General features: G+C 44.5%; 1 long non-coding RNA gene across 1 annotated transcript in view; it reads right to left on the reverse strand.

Annotated features, from left to right (window-relative positions):
- Positions 1–1,121: 1,121 nt before the first annotated feature.
- Positions 1,122–21,021, reverse strand: part of LOC122459590 — a 67,206-nt gene continuing 47,306 nt past the window's right edge. The window contains exons 2-3 of the long non-coding RNA XR_006280381.1: positions 7,099–7,339; positions 1,122–2,834 (exon numbers count right to left, since the gene is read on the reverse strand). This is a non-coding gene — a long non-coding RNA (uncharacterized LOC122459590). The remainder of the gene's footprint in view (positions 2,835–7,098; positions 7,340–21,021) is intronic.

Raw genomic sequence — 21,021 nt, forward strand, 5'->3', positions numbered from 1 at the left:
GCTGAGGATCTGACCTATTATTTTGTTAAGCACTTACCAATATTGAGGTTTAGTATTTCTCCATCATTTCCCTGATTTCAGTAGTGCGTTGTGTAGAAAGAGCAATGTCCAGTAATATCAGATTAGATTGTGCAAGCCATTAGGAAAGCTACTCACCAGGAGGATTAGACAGGCGCTGGTGCCTGGTCTTCACAACGGCACTGTTCTTGGAAAAGTTTGTGTGGTAGATTTGCCGTGGGTTTCTCCTTTATTGGTCAAAGTCCAATGAAATTAATAGGATGCTTCCAACACTCATGCTTTGGTCTTCTCATTTCAATGGGAATTTCATCAGATTTTACTGTAAATACACTGATTTAGTCGATTGGGAGCCAGGAGCCAAGGAGTTTTTAATCCAGACTGCCACTGATTTACCATGTGACTTGGGACAACTCACTTGACCTTTCTGCTCCTCCTTTTCCCCAGCTGTGAAAGGGAGATACTACTACTTGTCTCACTGGGGTGTTGTGAGGATTAATTAATTAATGTGTGTACATTACTTTAAACCTATTAAGAACTACACAAATATAACTACATGAGGATTATTATCAGTCCTGTACATCACTGCTGCAACAATGCAGCTGTCAATGCATTTCATAAGATAAGTAAATTGGTCTGTCCATGGAAGTACCCTTCATAAATTACTCTGTCAAAACATTATAATAAATGAGCTTTAGGAATATAAGTGAAAAAGGGGAATGGGGCAGGGGCTGTGATGTTAGCTGCAAAAAATACAGCTTTGAAAAGATTAAAGTGGTCCGGGTAGGCAATGCAATTTAGCTAGTCATTTTCAGGCAACATGCAATGACAAGTACATGGGGCTTATCATCCGCAGCTATGTGAAGAATTACAATAAATGCTTGAAATGCAAGCAGATTTTCTGCTTAGGTATGTGAATAATGGAAGTCACTATTTCTATTTGAGCTGAAAGAAGTCATCCCCTCCCTCCCCCATTCCACTAACATTTCCAATTCTGCTCCCCCCTGTTTGGTGAAAGTGAGTTCCTTTGTGCATCATCAAGATTTTCAAAAGCTGCTTGCTCATGCTTGCTTTGGTGGTGGTAAGTGAGAGGTTCCAAAAGGGTCCAGGATTTGGGGGCATTTATTCAGTTCACACATGTTTTCCATGCAATTGCCTACAGAATTAACAGAGACATGACATGTTCTGAGGAAGGAGGTTTGTGATCCAGGAGGGGCGGGGGGAATACCAAAACAAACACCAGGGGTAAAATCCCAGCCCAAGTCAGTGACAAAACTCCCTTTCATGGTTAATGGTCACAGGATTTCACTTGAATGCTCCAGTCTACATCTTGTAGAAAAGATTCTCAAACTGTTCAGTGATTTCTGCATAAGAATTTCAGCAAGAAATGCTAGATGTTCATGTAATAAAGAAACAGGGCAAAATTCTGGGAACACAGTTGTAAATATGGAATAAAGTCATTAAAATGACTGTTCCTAATTCTTATTTACACAAAGGTACCTTTGAGCTCTCCCCTGTCATTTATTCCTCCCATCCCATCCCATCTGCCTGTTTGGCTCTCCCTCTGTTCATTTTTGGGACCTATGAATCCTAGAGAGAAAAACACCAGGCTTGCAATACTGCAGTGAAATCTGCGTTGTGTCGATTTAGGGCCTGATCCAAAGCCTAGTGAAATCAATGGAAAGATTCCCATTGATTGTGGTGGGCTTTTGATCACACAGTTTAAGCCTAAACCTCTTTTGTATCCATGAATGTGCAAAATCACCTCCAGCCTGCCCCAGGCTGCCTGTCCTGCCACCACAGACATGCACCGGAGTGGGCCTCAGAAAGGGTTAAAGACTCATCAGGCTGGAGGAGCTTCTTGACTGTGGGCTTCATGCCTGCCACATTTCTTAGCAAAGCGAACATATGAACACTGGCATGCTCCCACACACCGCCTTGGCTCCCCTCCAGGAAATCACAGCCCAACTATTTGGCACACACAGCCTCAGTTTTATTTACACAATCAACTTCTTGATAAACACACCAAAAAAAAAAAAAAACCACCTTACAAAACACACCACACCCTTAAAAAGAAAAGGGGAACGGCCGGGGTAGGATTGTAGTAATGTGAGCTACCCGGCAGGAAGAACTCCCCAGCCAGCAGTAACATTCCATTCCACCCCGGGGAATCACCTGTATGAGACATTAGGGCTTGCTGTGGTTTTAAGGCGCAGCCCGGCGTTGTGGGGGCACAGAGGGGCCGTGCAGCGGTGGGAGCAGCTGGAAGAATTCTGGATGAGTCAGCCAGGATTCCTTCTGGGCACGGGGGGAGCACACGCTGTAGCTTTAGCTCCGACGCCCTTTGGAAGGGCGCAGCACGCATTCGCTGGAGCTCTGCTGGCTGCTGGGCAGGAGGGAATATGCCCCAAGCTAACCCCATCACCTCTGAGCAGGCTAGCACCAGCCTGTGCTTTTGCTCATATTTTAGCTGGCCCCTGTGCTATAGAGGAAGAAGAGAGAAGGCCCTTTGTTCCACTACTCCCAATCCTCTGTGCACCCAGGCAGGGCCAGTCACAATCTGGGCCTCTGGAGATGACTTTTTCACAAGGGAATGAAGACAAATTTTTCAACTCCCTGGCCTGAAATAACTCTGCTAAATTGTGGTGGAAGCCCTGGGCTCTTCAAACTGGAAGATCTCTGTGACTGAAGGTGGTCCCCAGTTTTCCTTTTTATTAATAAGGAACATTCCATCTAGCCAATGCACAGGGCCAGTTCATCTCTGGAATGTGCAGGCCTTCCTAATAACCTTTCCTTGACTAGGATACCCTGCCCAATGCCTTAAAAAAAAAAAAAAAAAAAAAAAAAAAAAAAAGGATGAGCCTTCCGTAACCTGGTGGCCTTGGTGAAGCTCAGTCTTGAAGATCTGATCAAGTTAGATCATTCCCCAAAAGAACATAGAGGTGAGCACTGTTCACACATGGAAACACTAGATCTCAGCTTCACTATCTTCTCATTCACCTTTTAACGTAACATTTCCTCCTCCCTCCCATCCTCCTTCACCCTAATTCCCTTGTTTGTTGCAGCTATGCCCCACTCCTTACCCAGAGCAAGGCGATCAAACACAACTCAGCGCTTCGCTTTTTAAAAATGGATAGTTCTGTTTATCTGAGGGGAATATATATATATTTATTCCACAAATGAGTTATAACCTCACCCTGCAAATCAGACACGAGTAGATCAGATCAGCCTTTGATGCAACAGAATTTGCAAGCGCCCCTATAAACTGGCAGTAGCAAGCATTTCTCTCTGCTTCAGTCTTCACACATCAAGACAAAGGGACACCTGTGCACAACTTTAACCCCTCTTAAGACTATGTCAGAGATCTTCTGACCAATGTGACTGAATTCAAATCAGTGGGGCTGGATGTTATAGAACCACAGAATATCAGGGTTGGAAGGGACCTCAGGAGGGCATCTAGTCCAACCCCCGCTCAAAGCAGGACCAAATTCCCAACTAAATCCCCAACTATTCATCTTGAATAGTATTGAAGGAATTAGCTGAAGGAATCTCAGAGCCACTGGCAATAATATTTATAATTTTCAGACGACAGGAGAGGTCCCGGAAGACTGGAGAAGGGCTGGCGTAGGGCCCATCCTTAAAAAGAGGAACCAAGAAACTATAGACCAGTCAGCCTGATTTCGATACCTGGGAAGCTACTGGAGTAATATATAAAACATTCAGTTTGTGAATACCTGGAGGATGACAGGGTGATCACTAGCAGCCAGCATGGATTTACCAAGAACAAATCATGCCAAACCAACTTAATTCCTTCTTTGACAGGGTAAATGATTTGGTGGATGGGGGAATGTGGTGCACAGAATATACTTGGACTTCAGCAAGGCTTTTGACACGATCTCACATGACATTATGATAAGTAAGCTGGAGAACTGCAGGCTCAACAGAACTACCATTGGTTGGATACATAATTGGTTAAACAATTGCAAACAAAGAGTAACTATTGAATGATGTCAGATTTGAGGGAGGTCTCAAGTGGGGTTCCACAGGAATCTGTTCTGGGTCTGGTGTTGTTTCACATCTTTATTGATGTGGGTGTAGGAATAGAGAGCATGCTGCTCAAGTTTGCAGATGACACAAAGCTTGGGAGGTTGCCAATACTTTGGAGGATAGCACTAAAATTCAGAGGATCTTGATAAATTGGAGAACTGACCTATAGACAACAAAATGAAATTCAACAAAGACAAATGTAAGGTGCTACACTTAGGGAAGAAAAAACAAATGCACAAATACAGAATGGAGGTGGTGGGGGGGGTAACTGGCTTGGCAGCAGTACTGCTGAGAAGGATCTGGGAGTTGTGGTGGATCACAACCTCAACATGAGTCAACAATGTGATGCTGTTACAAAAAAAAAAATGCAATTTTAGGTTGTATTACCAGAGGTATAGTATGCAAGTCATGGGAAGTACTTGGCACTGGGTAGGCCTCAGCTGGAGTTCTGTGTCCAGTTTTGGTCACCAATGTATAGAAAAGATGTAGAGACACTAGAAAGGGATGGAAAGCCAGCCATGAGACCAAAGGCTGAAGGAACTGGGTATGTTTAGTTTGGATAAAAGGAGATTAAGGGAGGACATGAAAAGCAGTCTTCAGATACTTGAAAGGCTGCCATAAATAAGAAGGAGAAGAGGGCAGGACAAAAGGCTATGGGTTCAAACTACAGCAGAGCATATTTAGATTAAATCTCAGGAAAAAACTTCCTAACTGTAAGAACAGTAGGACAATGGAACAGATTGCGTAGGGAGCTTGTGGAAGCTTCTTCACTGGAGGTTTTCAAAAGGAGGCTGGATAGCCCTCTGTCTTGGATGGTTTAAACACTACAAATCCTGCATCTTGGCAGACTAGACGACCCTTGCAGTCCCTTCTAACCCTATGATTTTAGAATAATGGGCCGGATGGAGCTATGCTGATGCATCCAGATTCCCACCTGGTGTAATGTGTCTTTTTCCCCCTCCAGTAAACAGATTTGCCTCTTGTTAATGAGAAAGAGGATCTGCTTTTATACTCTGAAGAATGGTTATTTTTCACAAATAGGAAGAACCACCTTCAAATACCAGAGACACAAACTCTGCAATCATTTAGGTAAATAAGATTCCGAGAGATAATGGGAACTGAGTGACTGGCCTTAAAACCATTAGTACAAATTCTTGGAGCAACACACAAGCCAAGTGAAATTAGACTATTTCTAGAACAATATACCAGGGAATGCTAATGACATTGCCCACCCTCCAAGAACTAAATGATTTATGTTAAACACACTCAGCATCTAAAAGAGTTTAGATGTGGGGGGACTATGGCAGTGACTACCTTGGATGAAGAAATGACAGGCTTTGGCATGAAAGTCTGAGACACCAAAGAGGGCCTCTTGCCAAGGAAGATGATGGCCCACAATGGAAAACACTGGAAGGGCAGAGTCCTGGGTGGTCTAAGAAGGTCCTCAGACCTGATGGCCTCATGTCACTGAAGAAAATCTTTCCTAGAAAGGAGGGGACAGTGTGGACTAACTGCAGTAATTCTCAGTTTCCTGCCCCCGTCAGATGTGTCTCTCTCCTACTGCATTCTGCAGGCCGGAGAGGAAGAGCATTGGTCCAGGTGAGCAAACAGATTGCACCATGATGGTCTTGGCTTCTATATCCCTGAACTCCTCCATGCTGGAGTCACCACTCGTTCTTTTCCTTGCTCTCTAAAAAGTGGGCAGGTAGAATATATGAGCTAGAAACACAACAGCATACACCATGCAAGAGAAGACTGTGTCCTTCATATATCTGACCTCAGGGCATCAAGGAACCATATCAGAGTGGAATCCCAGGTGGGAATACAGGGAGAATGAATAGCCACTTGAAGTCACAGAGCCATGTGTTCCCCTCTATTTCTGAGGCACACATACTGGAATCTCCCTGCACCCGCTTGACAGATTTAAAGGCCAAGGTAACAAATACCTTTGCAAAGAGGCATTTAGATCCATCTGCTGTGTGTTTGTATAATGCTTCCATTATTTTCTGAATTACAAACTATCATATACTACCTGAGTGCTACAGAGCTTCCAGCTCTCATGGTTTTATGGTGACTCTCACAATATTTGGGGAGGGGGGTGGGGAGGGAGGTTCCCAGAAATCCCAGCTTCTAGAATCACATACCTGAGACTCTCACCTTTGATTTAAAAAAAAAAAAAAAAAAAAAAAAAAAAAAAAAGTTTCTAGTCCCCCTGGGTGCAGAGGAAAGCTTGAAAACATGAGTGCATGCTAAAGGTTCAAAAACCAGAAGTCAAATAAAAAAAAACACATTTTTTAATATCATCTAATTGTTTTTAAGCCAGTATCATGATTTTAGGGATGTACTTGGGATTTTTGAATGCTAGTGGTTGACATTGCTGCTGCTATATACAAGAGACATACCTGTATGCAGAGGGTAAATATAAGAAGTGCCATCTACTGACACATGAATACAAAGCATCGTTCATAAGTTAGTAGGTCTGGTAAAGTTATCGTGCACTGCAAAGAACTTCCCAAGTCCACTTTTATAACATTCTGTCCACACACACACATTATCCATATACCCTAAAGCCCTTCTGAGAATTACGTTTGAACCAAATCTTTCAGATCAAATTCTTTGTGGCATGTGACTGCTTTGCACCTCACTGCATGTGGAATCTGGCCCATAGAGCCCCACTGTAGAGGGCACCTCCAGTGACTCCAAGACCACATCTCTTCCTGTGGCCATCAAACGGGTGTAGCTAGAGAGGCATTTCCAAACTTCCCTAGCCAAAGCTTCCCTTCCCAAGCCCTGCCAAACCCTGGCTGCCATTTTGCAATGCCTGGGGACCATCTGAAGTTGGTATAAAATAGAACAGCCTTTAGGATAGCCTAATTTATGCCAGGGGACAAGCACCACACGCACAAACCCAAGAATCAGGGTAGAGTGTTACATCACTTTAGCTGGACACCCTGAAATCTGTGTTGTGCTGCTCATGCCAAGCTGAGGTTCTAGCCCTTAAGATTAACATGAGGAAATGTGAGGAAGAGCCCAGACCTGGGACTTCCACTGGCAGTTGGAAATGCTGCCATTCACCCAGTATTTCCAACTGCCAGTGGAAGTCGATGTGCTGGGAATCTCTCAGGAACAGGCTCTGAGCTTTTCCAATCCAATTCCACAGACTCAGGAGGGTCAGACAGAGAGCTGACTGTTGGGATACTTTCCACCAAGCTGAAGCTGAATTCTGAGGTTCTCCCAGCACTGTTCCACAGCAACTCCAGAATAAAGCGCATCGACTCTGGCAAGAAACAAAGACACGCTGGCAACCTTCACACGGAGGAGTCTCCAGGACAGTTTTCTAGACCACGCCAACCGACTTAGTGTGACAGCATGCAGGAATGAAATTAGGTAGGTAATACAGTGACAGCAATATACCAAAAAAGTACTAAACATCCGCTTGCCAGGGCACGCATCAGAAAGAAATGACTCATCATAGCTACAGCTTATATTATGAATGTTTCATAGCCATCTGGCTAAGAGAGCTGCTTAAGCTCTGTTAATGTTTTGTGTGTGCATTGGTACACTGTGTGATGTGGTGAAGAACTATCAGGGCAGAAGTTAAAATTTCTGTATTAGAAAGATCAGATGGTTATAGTGTTGTATACTATATTATATACAATATATATACATACATACATACACACACACACATACATATACATATACACACACACACACAGATTGACAGAGCCAGAAGAGTACCCAGAAGTCACCTACTACAGGACAGGCCCAACAAAGAAAACAGAACGCCACTAGCCATCACCTTCAGCCCCCAACTAAAACCTCTCCAACGCATCATCAAGGATCTACAACCTATCCTGAAGGACGACCCATCACTCTCACAGATCTTGGGAGACAGACCAGTCCTTGCTTACAGACAGCCCCCCAATCTGAAGCAAATACTCACCAGCAACCACACACCACACAACAGAACCACTAACCCAGGAACCTATCCTTGCAACAAAGCCCCGTTGCCAACTCTGTCCACATATCTATTCAGGGGATACCATCATAGGGCCTAATCACATCAGCCACACTATCAGAGGCTCGTTCACCTGCGCATCTACCAATGTGATATATGCCATCATGTGCCAGCAATGCCCCTCTGCCATGTACATTGGCCAAACTGGACAGTCTCTACGTAAAAGAATGAATGGACACAAATCAGACGTCAAGAATTATAACATTCAAAAACGAGTTGGAGAACACTTCAATCTCTCTGGTCACTCGATCACAGACCTAAGAGTGGCTATCCTTCAACAAAAAAGCTTCAAAAACAGACTCCAACGAGAGACTGCTGAATTGGAATTAATTTGCAAACTGGATACAATTAACTTAGGCTTGAATAGAGACTGGGAATGGATGAGTCATTACACAAAGTAAAACTATTTCCCCATGGTATTTCTCCCTCCCACCCCACCCCCCACTGTTCCTCTGATATTCTTGTTAACTGCTGGAATTAGCCTACCTTGCTTGTCACCATGAAAGGTTTTCCTCCTTTCCCCCCCCCTGCTGCTGGTGATGGCTTATCTTAAGTGATCACTCTCCTTACAGTGTGTATGATAAACCCATTGTTTCATGTTCTCTGTGTGTGTATATAAATCTCTCCTCTGTTTTTTCCACCAAATGCATCCGATGAAGTGAGCTGTAGCTCACGAAAGCTTAATGCTCTAATAAATTTGTTAGTCTAAGGTGCCACAAGTACTCCTTTTCTTTTTGCGAATACAGACTAACACGGCTGCTACTCTGAAAAGCGTTGTATACTGTCTCTCTAAACAAATGCTCGCTGTTGTAATAATTATTGACATGGCTCTGATATTCACATGGCTATGTTTTGTAATGATCATCATTTCCACTGAATGCATCCGAGGAAGTGAGCTTTAGCTCACGAAAGCTTATGCTCAAATAAATTTGTTAGGCTAAGGTGCCACAAGTCCTCCTTTTCATTTTGTCCGAGAGTCACATGGCAACTATTTGTAAATCTGTGAAAACTCCTACATAAATAAATGCATGAAAAGAAGAAAAAAAGAAAATAAAAGAAAGACTGTCCCTATTGGTTCAAACTCTCTTGAGCAATAATGAAGCAGTGAAGTGACACAGTGGACCAGATCCTCTGCTGGTGTAAATCAGCACAGTTCTGTTGTAGCAATTGGTGGTCTGCTTATTTACACCGTTGTATACACCTTCTCTTGGTACAACTGTAGCTCTAATGTGCTTATCAGTAGTTTGAAGCAAACGCCCAGCTTCAAAAGTCCTTTCTGCCTTTCCTCGTATGGTCTGATTCGCATACAAAATGGGCTTGTGGATGTAAAAATTATGGGAGGGATTCAGAGTGGAGGAAAAGGAGAGACAAGAGGCCTTTTATTTTGCATCTTATTCACAATGAAAATTGGCACTGAAGCCAACCACATACATTAACATAATTTGTGCAAGTTTTAACTCTTATGAATACATTTCTGTGGAAAAACTATGCAACTATGGAAAAATCCCCTCTTTTTTGCCACTTGAAAAGGTAACAGGCTTCCGTGTACCCAGGACCTGCCCGATTCAGAAGCCTGGAAATATAAAGATGAATATGTCCGAGTCTACCACGGTGGGGTCTGTGGAAACAGACTGGGGGAGAAGGGAGGAGGCCCCCTAACTCAGAAAAGGGACTTTCATCAAAAAGGGGAGAGAAGGATTCTAAAATCAGTGGCAGAATTGTAGGCCTGATCCAAAGACCATTTACATCAGTGGAGAGCCTCTCATTGACTTTAAATCAGCATAGAACATACATATGAGTGCCATAGGAACTCCCGGCAATCAGGGTGCCTCTGTGGAAGTTAATGAGTTACATAAAAATACTGATCATTCTCCTTACATCCCAGTTTCCAGTCCACAAGCTTTCGCCATCCCCATAGGAAAATTTTTCTTGTTTTCTTGCGGACATTCTGCAAATCCCTCTAGATTTCCATATGAATGGGATAGGATGGTAACTTGACAATTGCAATTTGGTTGTGAAGAAACCAGCTTGTTTTATTATTAGCCTATGTGATAACATAACCAGGCCAGGCTTGCATTTCAACTCCTTCATCAGCTCCTGTTAGAAGTACACCACTGCATTAGGCCTTTAATATCTTGCTAATAAGTCTCACAAATTATTAAAAGAATGCTCTTAAATGACTCATGGGTACAGTGTGTCTCACCCTATGCAGTGATCTCAGATGCATTATTTCTTGCTAGTTAATCTCGAAATTAAATATTCTTGGGGGAAGTCTCATCCCCGAATGGCAGTTCAGGTCTCTTCTCGCTGGAGTGCAGCTAAGTGTCGATTATTCTGCACCTCCTGCATTTCCACTGATGTCAATGCTTTGGAAAAAACACATTGACAAGGAAGGATCTGCTTTGCTGATCAGGGAGGAAAACTCTCCCCCCCTTTGGAGCAAATTCATACTCCATTGGCTCTGCCATTTAATGACGCAATGCTCAGCACCACTGACAGTCTCTAAACTGGACCCCACTAAGAATACAAGATTTGGCCAGGAAGGAGAACAAGCTTCCTCACCACACTTCCAGCACTAGGTGTTTCCAGCTGGGCCAAAAATACCAAGAGAACAGGCTCTCTCACGGTGTTTCAGCATGGCTGCTTCCAGCTGGATCCTAAAAACGCAGAGGCAAGTGGCAAGGAATGGCTGTGGAAAAAGCTAACTGAGCATTTTGGAAACATCCACAAAAGGCTCAGCTTTGATTTTGGTCTTGCAATGGGCAAGGCAGAAGAGGGATTGCTTATGTTTTCCAGCAGATTCCCCCACCCCTGTGAGTTCTCCTTCACCCAGGGACCGGCTATGTCCTCTTTATAACCTGCCTGATCTCCAACAGCCTGGCCATAAGGAGGGTGACCTGAAGCTGCAAATCCTCTGACAAGCTGAGACTACAGTTGTGATTGTAGCCCATAGGGCTGGCTTGCCTTTATTATATTCACTGCCTTGCCTTCATTGTATTTAGCTGCTTCCGTTATATTCAGCTGTAATGCAAGAAACCTACAGTATCCTTTAAGACATTAGCTGAAATATAAACTGGCATAAGTGTGATTAAGTAGGCTTGGCATAGATCAGCAGTTCCCTTTAGATTTTAGGAACTAAGGAGAGCTTGATCTATGGTAGCAGTTAGAATGTTCCAGTCGGTGCTACCGCAAGGAACATGGAAGTAATAACTGCAAATCCGCTTAAGCAAGGGGTGATGGGTATCATCATGAGCTGAAATGGTAGTTTACACATATCAATATACTAACCTATAGAAGGACACCTCAGCTTTAGGTGGATGAGGAAATACAAAAAGGAAAAGGGGGGAAAAACCCCTCCTGAGCATGCATTAGATATAGTGGTGATAGCGTAATGTATTATAAAAGTGGTATCCCAGACTGTGGGGATAGGAGAGAAAGATGTAGCCCTTGGAAGGGGCCAGAATGATGGCCACTGGTGATGAGGAGGAGGGTGATGGTGATGAGGAAGATAATGGCTAACATTTCAGGTCGTCCTGCAAGGGATGGTGTGAGTATATGGATGTGCAGATGAACATTCTGTAGTCTCTCTGTCTACTTTACTGAGTTAGAGTGTTTGTGACTTTGCTAAATGTATTAATAAACTATTTGGAAATATAGAAGAGTTCCTGTAGTGTGAGTGTTGTAATTGTGCACATCAGGGTTCCCAACTATACAGTAATTTTAATAATCTTGGGCCTGAACTTGAGACAAGAACCTGTCAACCCTCAAAGTGATAACTGGGAATTCTTAGGTAGTCAATACAATTAATACATAATCTATAGATCTGGCTACACAATCAGCTCTTTTTCTCCATTAACCCCAAAAAACCAACTACCTCTGTGTACCAATTGTGCGCCCACCTTGTCTATGTGCATACATCCCTCTTGCTTCATCCTCCCTCCATCCCGACAGAGTTCACCCCTGTTATGGCCAGTTTTAAATTAAGATTGCAAGATCTTTGGGTTAGGGTTTGTCTTATTACAGCGCCTAGCCCACAGGGCTGATCAGTGCTACTGTAATATAGACAGACAATATTAATAAAACTCTCCATGATTCAGGAGAAACCACCACCATACAAAGCCTACCTTTCTGTAGAACCGTTTAGCACAGTTCCCATATGTACAGTTTAAAACCAGAAGGGACTGTTATGATCTAGTTTCACCTCTGAGACACAGGTCAAAGAATTGATACCTGCACTTATTAGAACAGTCCACTAGCACAAATGCAGGTATGTTCCTATAGGATTGAGTTCCACTGCATAATTCAACATCATACAGTAGATCCCAAGATAAATCTTTAAAAAAAAAACCAAACGTGTGAGGTTTAAGCCTTAGTAGTCATCAACTTTCCATGGAAAGGGTGTGCCCTAATGTGCATAAGTCATTAGAGGCAGTCTTCTAGCCTTTAGTAGCTCCAAAGGACTAATAACTGTGACCCAGTCCATATTTTATGTTTGCAGGCAGAGAAATTAACTCATTGGAACCAGCAGGTAGTGCATGTTCAGCTGCTTGGAGCACCGTTCAAGCCTGCCAATTCCCAAGGAGCATAGCTGACATCAGAAGTGATGCCCTGTGAAGGTCTCATTCAGAGATTAGTTGTGGCCTGAAGTTTATGTATTAGACAAAGAAAAGGAGGACTTGTGGCACCTTAGAGACTAACAAATTTATTTGAGCATAAGCTTTCGTGAGCTACAGCTCACTTCATTGGATGCATTCAGTGGAAAATACAGTGGGGAGTATTTTAACATGCAGATATTTTCTGCGTTAAGTCAAGGGCAAGCTTTGTAAATCCTGCTCTTGTTTCTTTCCATTATTGCTGAGAGTCAGAGTGACGCCATATGACATAATGGAGCTACGCCGATTTATGCTGGCTGAGAATCTGCCCCATTGCCTTAAATGGATCTAAGCCGATTTATACCAGCTGGGGACCTGGTCCTATAGATTTCTACCTAGCAATGAACTTCCTATTAAAAAAAACAAAACAATGCTTACTAGATTCATATTTCATGATGGCCTTTTATAGGACATCTTCCTCTCTTTCCGCATCCCAAGTCAGTCTGCTCCCAACCCACCCTTTGCTCATCTCCCTTGTTTGGATCCCTAATCCTCTTCCCCTTTCCCTCTGCACAATCAATTTACCACCAGATCACCCCAGGGATTTATCTTCCCACTTCTGAGCTCATTCTGCCAAACTCCCACCCACCTTGTCCCAGTAACAGCATGGCTAAAACCCACCCCCTCATCTTTCATCCCAGAGTTTCTCCTCTCCCAGCCTTGGGTAGACCACCACCCAGTAACCTGGACATCATGTCCAATGCCTCTCTCTCCCTTTCCCCCTGCAACATACAGACCATGGCTGAATCCTGGCATTTCTTTCTGTACAGCATCTCAGATATCGATCCCTTCCTTTGTTGCTGTGGCTAACATACTTGTTTTGCTTTGATCATCCCCTGCCAAAACTATGGCAACATCCTTCTTCTCGTCCCAATCCCCAACTCAATTCAATTCCTTTCTACCCCATCCAAAATGCCATTTGTCTGGCCTGCCGGTCAGGCCATGTTATTCCCTCTTCAAATCCTCCACTGGTTTTCTCTCAGCTTCCACATCAAGTTCAAGGTTCTCACCCTCTCCTTTGAGACCTTTCAGCCCTACCTATATCTCTGCTCTCATTTCTTAGTATAACTCTCTCTGTCCCTTTATCTAGCTAGCTAGTTTAGGGTTTTATATAGCTGCCCATCACCAAAATATGAGCCTCTTCCTCTACATAAGCTTCCCACCTCACCACTCCCTTTATAACCTCATCCCACTCCATTTTTATGCCTCTTCCATGCTACGTCTGATGCTTCCTATCCTCCTGACCACTCTCCATCCCAATCCCTCCTTAAGAAACACATTTCTTCTGCCAGCCCTACCCAATGTTACTCTCCCTAAGTCTGCAGCTCTCTCATACAAGATCTTCTGCAAAATATTGGACTGTGCGACCACTAGGTGCTATGTATCCCAGGTTCTTCTATAGTTCAAATACGGTAACGTTGACAGCCATGCAACATTACTAACCGATGAGAAGGCCACATTCAATGAACACTCCCCTCCTCTAACCTAATGGGAATAACCACCAACCTGTACTGGAGCAGGCAAATCAATGAATAGAATGAGAATAGTAGTATGGTAAGGCTGAGATCTTCAAAGGAACCTAAGGGAGTCAGGCACCCAACTCCTATTGAATCTCAATATGAGCTAAATATCTAACTTCCCTAGGCCCCTTTGATAATTCTAGCATTAAGCTTTTTGAACCAACCTACCTAGGATGTCATCGAGATTTGAATTCTCGCATTAAAAGCATGAATTACTACTGCTTGATAATTCTAGCATTAAGCTTTTTGAACCAACCTACCTAGGATGTCATCGAGATTTGAATTCTCGCATTAAAAGCGGGAATTACTACTGCTTGAGCCAAGTGCTAAGCCCTCTAAATGGCCACTATAACCAACCCATTAACCTGTTGCACGATCAGCCACTAGATGGCAACAAAGACACAACATGCTCCTAGTCCTGGTTACTCTGTCCCAGCATGGATCTTGCCCTGTTTCTCTTAAGCAAAGCATCTAGCAAACAATTACTACTTTTTTTTAAAAAAAATAACATCACAATAAGCTGGAAGAAAAATGTTGCTTGCCTGCACCAGGGGCCATCACGGCACTCTAAAAGACCTACTCTAAGGCTATGTCTACACTATGAGCAAGGGCTGTGATTCCCCTGCTCCTACACACATGCTCACACTAGCACTCCTCAAGCTAGCATGAGTATAAATGGCAATGTAGCCCAGCCTCGTTTGCAGTGTAAATGTAGCCTACGTATTATATCTATTCCAGGGGTGATGCCACCCGAATGTTCAGTTGATCCCTGCAGAGTTCTTCATCTTCTGTGGAAGACAGCTGATGACCGTCACTGGGGCCAGGTTATTCTGTGTATGCCTTCTGGCCAGCTGTTTAATTAAAGCCCTAGCAAGATACCATTACCCTTCCCAAGAGCTAGCTTCCCAGGCTGGTTTGTCTGCTGCTTTCTGTAAGATCACTTCCTCTGTGACCGACATTTCCATCCTTTTCCTGCTTCCCTGACATTTCTAATTTGCAAGCATCTAAGGTGCCTTTCAAATGGCCCCTTCCTACTTAGCCTACCCAGATTTTCCTTCATGAAAAAAAGTACTGTAAGGCTCTGGGCCATGGGCTATGATTTACACTTTTTCATCTCCTGTATAGAGCTAGTCTTGTATGTGATGATACCATTCAGTTCAGTTTACCTGAGAACTTACAAAAATACTGTCGGAGGTTGCTTTTTCCATGTGTGTAAATATTAGGGATGGGAGTATTACTTATGGGAAATTTTGAAACAGTTTCACTTTTGTTGGCCTGACATTTCCTGCAGCATTTGAAACTTTTGATGTTAAAGATCCCATTTAACTTGTCTCTAAGCCTGGCAGGGAGAGCGGCAGGGGCTGGGGGCAGAGTTAGGACAGTATTTCCCTTCCTCTCCCACATCCGGTCAATCAAACTGTAGTAGGTGGGATGAGCGGCTGTATGGGAAGGGGTATGAGGAAGGAAATGCCAGCTGAGTTGAGTAATTTGGAGCTGAGGAATTCAGGCGAGGTTACAGAAGCAGGGCCACATTAAGGCAACTTAAGTTGCTGGGGGGTTGGGGACATTGCTCCACCTTGACTCCATGGCCTTCTCCTCCTCCTCCTGCAGGAACAATCTTCTGAGCTAATGGGGAACATACCACCAGCCTCTTTGGACAGGCTGAGCTTCCTCCAGCCCTGGACCACCACTCCTGGTCTTCAAAAAGGCTGGGTTCTTCCCTGGGGGGGAAGAGGAAGGCGGATGAAGCAAGAAAAACAAATCAGTGGAGGGTGTAACAGCCACCTGAATTTGCACCATAGTCACCAACTTCCTCTTTTCTCGGGGGGGGGGGGGTGCTTGACTCCCGCTCTGCACTGGGCCCCAGGCCCTGCCCCCACTCCACCCCTTCCCTCAAGACCCCACCACTACCCCGCCTCTTTCCGCTCCCAGCCCTGCCCCCGCCCCCATCCCTGCCCCTCAAGACCGCACCGCTACCCCGCCTCTTTCTGCTCCCACTCTGCCCCAGGCCCCGCCTCGCCCCACCCCCACTCCACCCCACCCCTCAAAACCCCACCGCTACCCCACCTCTTTCCGCTCCCACTCTGCCCCAGCCCCGCCCCCACTCCACCCCACCCCTTCCCTCAAGACCCCACCCCTTCCCTGCCTCTTTCCGCCCCAGGCCCTGCCCCCACCCCCACTCCACCCCACCTCTTCCCTCAAGACCCCACCCCTACCCCGCCTCTTTCCACTCCCACTCTGCCCCAGCCCCACCCCCACTCCACCTCTTCCCAAGCCCCTGCCCCTACCCGCCCCCACTCCGCATTGCCTCTTCCCACCTTCTCCCCTGCCTCTTCCTGTCCCTGCTCCTCCCCCAAACAGCTGATTGCAGCAGGCCGGAGGCGCTGGGAGGGAGGGGGAAGCACTGATCCAGGGGGCTGCCAGTGGGTGCTGAGCACCCCCTATTTTTTTGGCCTATGACTCACACCCCACATTAGGGTGAATACCGGTCCTGACTTGGGCGTGGCAGTCCCGAAATGCACAGTTCAAGTCCCTGTCCTGGGCTGAATGACTCCAAGACAACCTTTGTCCTGGATTCCCTGCAGCACCTCTCTGCGCCTGCCTTAGGCTCGGGGAGGCACCAGCCTCTTCTCAGTGGGGGGGCAAGACCAAGGTGCGCCTTAGCCCCAACTTGCCGTGAGGCCCCACCCTCTGGCCTGGCGACAAGCTGGAGCCAGGCTGTGATAGGAGCCACCCAGGGAGCCCAGGCTACTGTGGAGAGAACCAGATCCTCCCCCTTCCCTGGACAGCATGTCCCAGCGGGTGGGGACATGGGCCAGGGGCTGCTCTTGGGCCCCCTGCCCAGGGCAGGGGGAGGGGTCTAGGACTCCCCAGAGTGGCCACAACACTCGCCCTAGCTTCTCAGGTGTAATCAGAGAGGATGTTATTTAACTCATTATTATTTGCATTATAGTAAACACCCGTAGGCCCCTAAGTGCTATAAAAACCACAGTGAGAGACAGACCCCAATGTGAAGAGCTTCCATTCAGTATGGATAGAAAGATGGGGACAAAGGGATGTAATGTGATTTGCTCAAGATTGGTGGGAATAGGATTTTGGGCTGATCCGTCTCTTTGGATGATGTATTCAGTTCTGTTTCAGAGCTTCCCTCTCCTGCTTCCGTTCAAGAGGACAGCTGTATCAACACAGCAATCTTGAGTAGAGTAGAGAGGTTATTTTACTTCTAGTATTTGGCAGTGGTGTGATCACTGCTGGAATATGGTGTCTAGTGCTAGTGTCTAAAGTTCAAGAAGGATGTTGATAAATAGGCGAGAGGTCAGAGAAGAGCCACGAGAATGATTAAGCGATTAGAAAACATGATTTATAGTGCCAGACTCAAGGAACTCTATCTATTTAGCTTAACAAAAAGAAGGTCAAGGGGTGACTTGATCACAGTCTATAGTTACTTACATGGGGAACAGATATTTGATAATGAGCTCTTCAGTCTAGCAGAGAAAAGTCTAACATGATCCAATGGCTGGAAGTTGAAGCTAGACAAATTCAGACTGGAAATGAGGTGTACATTTTTAATAGTGAGGGTTACCAAAGGTTGTGGTAGATTCTCCATCACTGACCATTTTTAAATCAAGATTTGATTTTTTCTAAAAGATCCGCTGTAGTTCAGACAGGAATTGTTGCAGGGATGTTCTATTATGCAGGAGATCAGACTAGGAGATCACAGTAGTCCCTTCTGGCTTCAGGATATACGAAGGTGGGGTGGGCTGAGAACCATTAGCCAGCAGCTCCTGCTGACTTCCTTCAGGGAGGCAGGAAACAACTTGGGATCAGAGATGGGAGGAGGCAGAAGGAGGAAGCGGGGTGTTCTCTATCGTGATTGGTTCCTACACTGACTGAAAGAAGGAAGAAATTCCAGCATGTGTGCTGGCAAAAGCCACATCCTAGAACTTAACACATGTGAGTGTAAGCAAAAGTTATGGAAGAAGAAAAGGCATGAAAGAAAAATAGAATGAGAGAAATAAAGAGAATTGCTGCCTGGAACCTACAGCAATAATTAGTGAGGACAGGAGTTATGAAAAACCCTGAAATAGATAATACTGTGATGGGCAATAATCCATCTGAATGACAGCAGATGGTGGGGGATCACTTCAGATGGCCCAGAACTGGTACTATGGACTGCAGAACATGGATAAATGGGATCCAGCTCTCCATCACACTTGAGTTTGGTTTTGCAACCTTTTGATCTTTGCACTCGTATGTTGTAAAGTGGTTTCTAAACCATTTGGAGCTAAATTTCTAACGCACTTGGCTGTGAAATTCAGATACCTCCTGAGTCATAAAATGAATAAATAAACTAGATCTTAGGTGAGAGATTAATATTTGACTGTTACTTAATTCTTGGGAAACACCTACGGGCTAGTTGTACTGGATTCAGGAGGCAGATGTAGTTTTAAACTTGGATCAAAGGGATTTTAGCTGCAAACAAATTACTTGGACTTAGCAGACTGCCTTATTAATCATATCTGTATCACCACTTTATGGTACTTCTAAAGGGCACCGTAGTGCAGACGTACTTTATCTTGTTATGTCTCAACTATATTGCTTGATGTTTGTGAAATATGATTTCTGTCATGCCGTATACCAGATCCACAGGCCTTTGGCAAATTTAAAAACTCTTAGCCTACTTTAGATATAACTAATAAATCAGGGCAGTTGCTCAAGCCACAGCTTAGGTGGTATCAATTAGACCAGTGGAAGCTATGATACAACCTAATTATCATTGCTACTCCACCTACACTTAATGTGAATGTTTCTTTCTATCTTTTTCCCAGAGGGTCAACATGAAAGCTTAAATATGTACTTCAACATTGTTGATTTCCAAAGGCAGAACTGAAGACAAATGTTTAATACTTATAGTGGTGTAAGTAAGGAGAAGATGGGGGAGGGGGGGAACATCTATTATGGGATGTGAGTAAAGACATTTTAGAATGCAGACAGGGGAGAGAAGCCCTGTGGGTGAAATTCACCTCTCTGCCATGTAAGCCCCATTTATGTCCTCAAATTAGGCCTTTTAAGTGGTACTTAAGTGGCGCAGAGATTTTGTGCGGGCTCTCTCGTGGGGTGAAATTCACCACTATGCAGACACAGGTCCCAGATCAGCAAGGTACTTAAGCATACACATAAATTTTAAGCATGTGAGAACACCTCATAGGTTTCAATTTACTCATACGATAAAGTACCTTGGTGAATCGGGGCATAGCGCTGGCTGTGGTGAGTAGACCTGCTGAAGGTAATGGAACTATCCAGAGTCATAAGTAAAGCGGAAGGATTGCCAGTGATTAGGATGCTGCGACACAAGGTTCTATTCCCTGCTCTGCTACACAATTCTTGTGTGACCTTGGACAAGTCACTTAGAGTACGTCTGCACTGCAAAGAGAAATGCCCAGGTCAGTTGACTTGGGCTTGCAGGGCTCAGGCAGTGGGGCAAAAAGTATCAGTGTAGGCGGGATCCCACTTGGGCGGGAGCCTGGGACCTGAAACTTTGTGAGGGGTGAGGATCTCGAAGCCCAGGCTCCAGCCCAAGTGGGAACATCTACACGGATACCTTTTGCCCCATTGCCTGAGCCCCGCAAGCTCAAGTCAGCTGACCTGGCTCCGAGACTCAGTGCTGTGGGTTTCTCTCTGCAGTGTAGACATACCCTAAGTCTCTCTGTACCTCAGTTCCTCATCTATGAATGAGGATGACAGAACTAGAGCTAAGGAAATTTTTCAGACAAAAACGAAATTGTAGGTAAAAAAAAATGCAGATTCAACAACACCAAAACTTTTCAAGAATTTGTGTAGGTTTTGCTGAATTGTTTGTTTAAAAAGAAAAACAAAAATTCCCAAAAATTTGAAAGGTTTTATTTTGACATTTTCAAAATGAAACTTTTTTCTCAGAAACTACTTTGTTTCAAAAATGTCCTTAAAATTTTATTTTTTAAATTAAAAAAAAACATTTAAAATGGGAGAAATTGAAACAAAATGTTTTGATTTTGTCAACTAAAAATATATTATTCGATCCAAAACAAAAACACATTTTCAAACTTTTCAATTCACTGAAAATTTTGAAAGCGTACTAGGGTAATGGAGGCCATATGATGACTATATACGAGAAACTCATGGATCACCATGCTTACCCCCAACCCCGATGCACCAAGAAAGTGGTTATCTGTAGCCAAGTACTCAGATACCATTCACTCTGAAGAGAAAGTCAGGGATACACACCTAACCACACTTCACTAAACAAGGACACGCCACCAGAGAAGTAGATCACATCATGGAATGGGCCACCCAAATACCCCAGAAGAACCAACTTCGATATAGGAAAATATCAACAACTGACTACACGATCCTACTTGTCACCAAACACCCCCTATGTGTTCTAATGTGGGATCATCAAACAGTGACAAGACACACCTGAGGGGGACCCCATCCTGAAAGAAATCTTTCCCAAGTCCCTTCTTCTGGCCTTCAAACAACCCTGCAATCTCATCAAGCTTGTCATCAGAAGAAAGCTCCCGATGGACCAGGACACAGCAATTTACAGCAGCACCAGACTCTTCCAGAACAGATGCAAAACCCACAGACATAGCTCTGCTGATCATTACCCCCTGCAACACCGTTCAAGATCCAGGGGGTCCTACACATACCTATCACAACATGTCGTGTAGCTCATCCAGTGCTACAAATGCCCCAACTATGTGGTGAAAAAAAACGAACAATCACT

Source organism: Dermochelys coriacea, chromosome 3 (genome assembly GCF_009764565.3).
Source record: "Dermochelys coriacea isolate rDerCor1 chromosome 3, rDerCor1.pri.v4, whole genome shotgun sequence".
Lineage (NCBI taxonomy): Eukaryota > Metazoa > Chordata > Testudines > Dermochelyidae > Dermochelys > Dermochelys coriacea.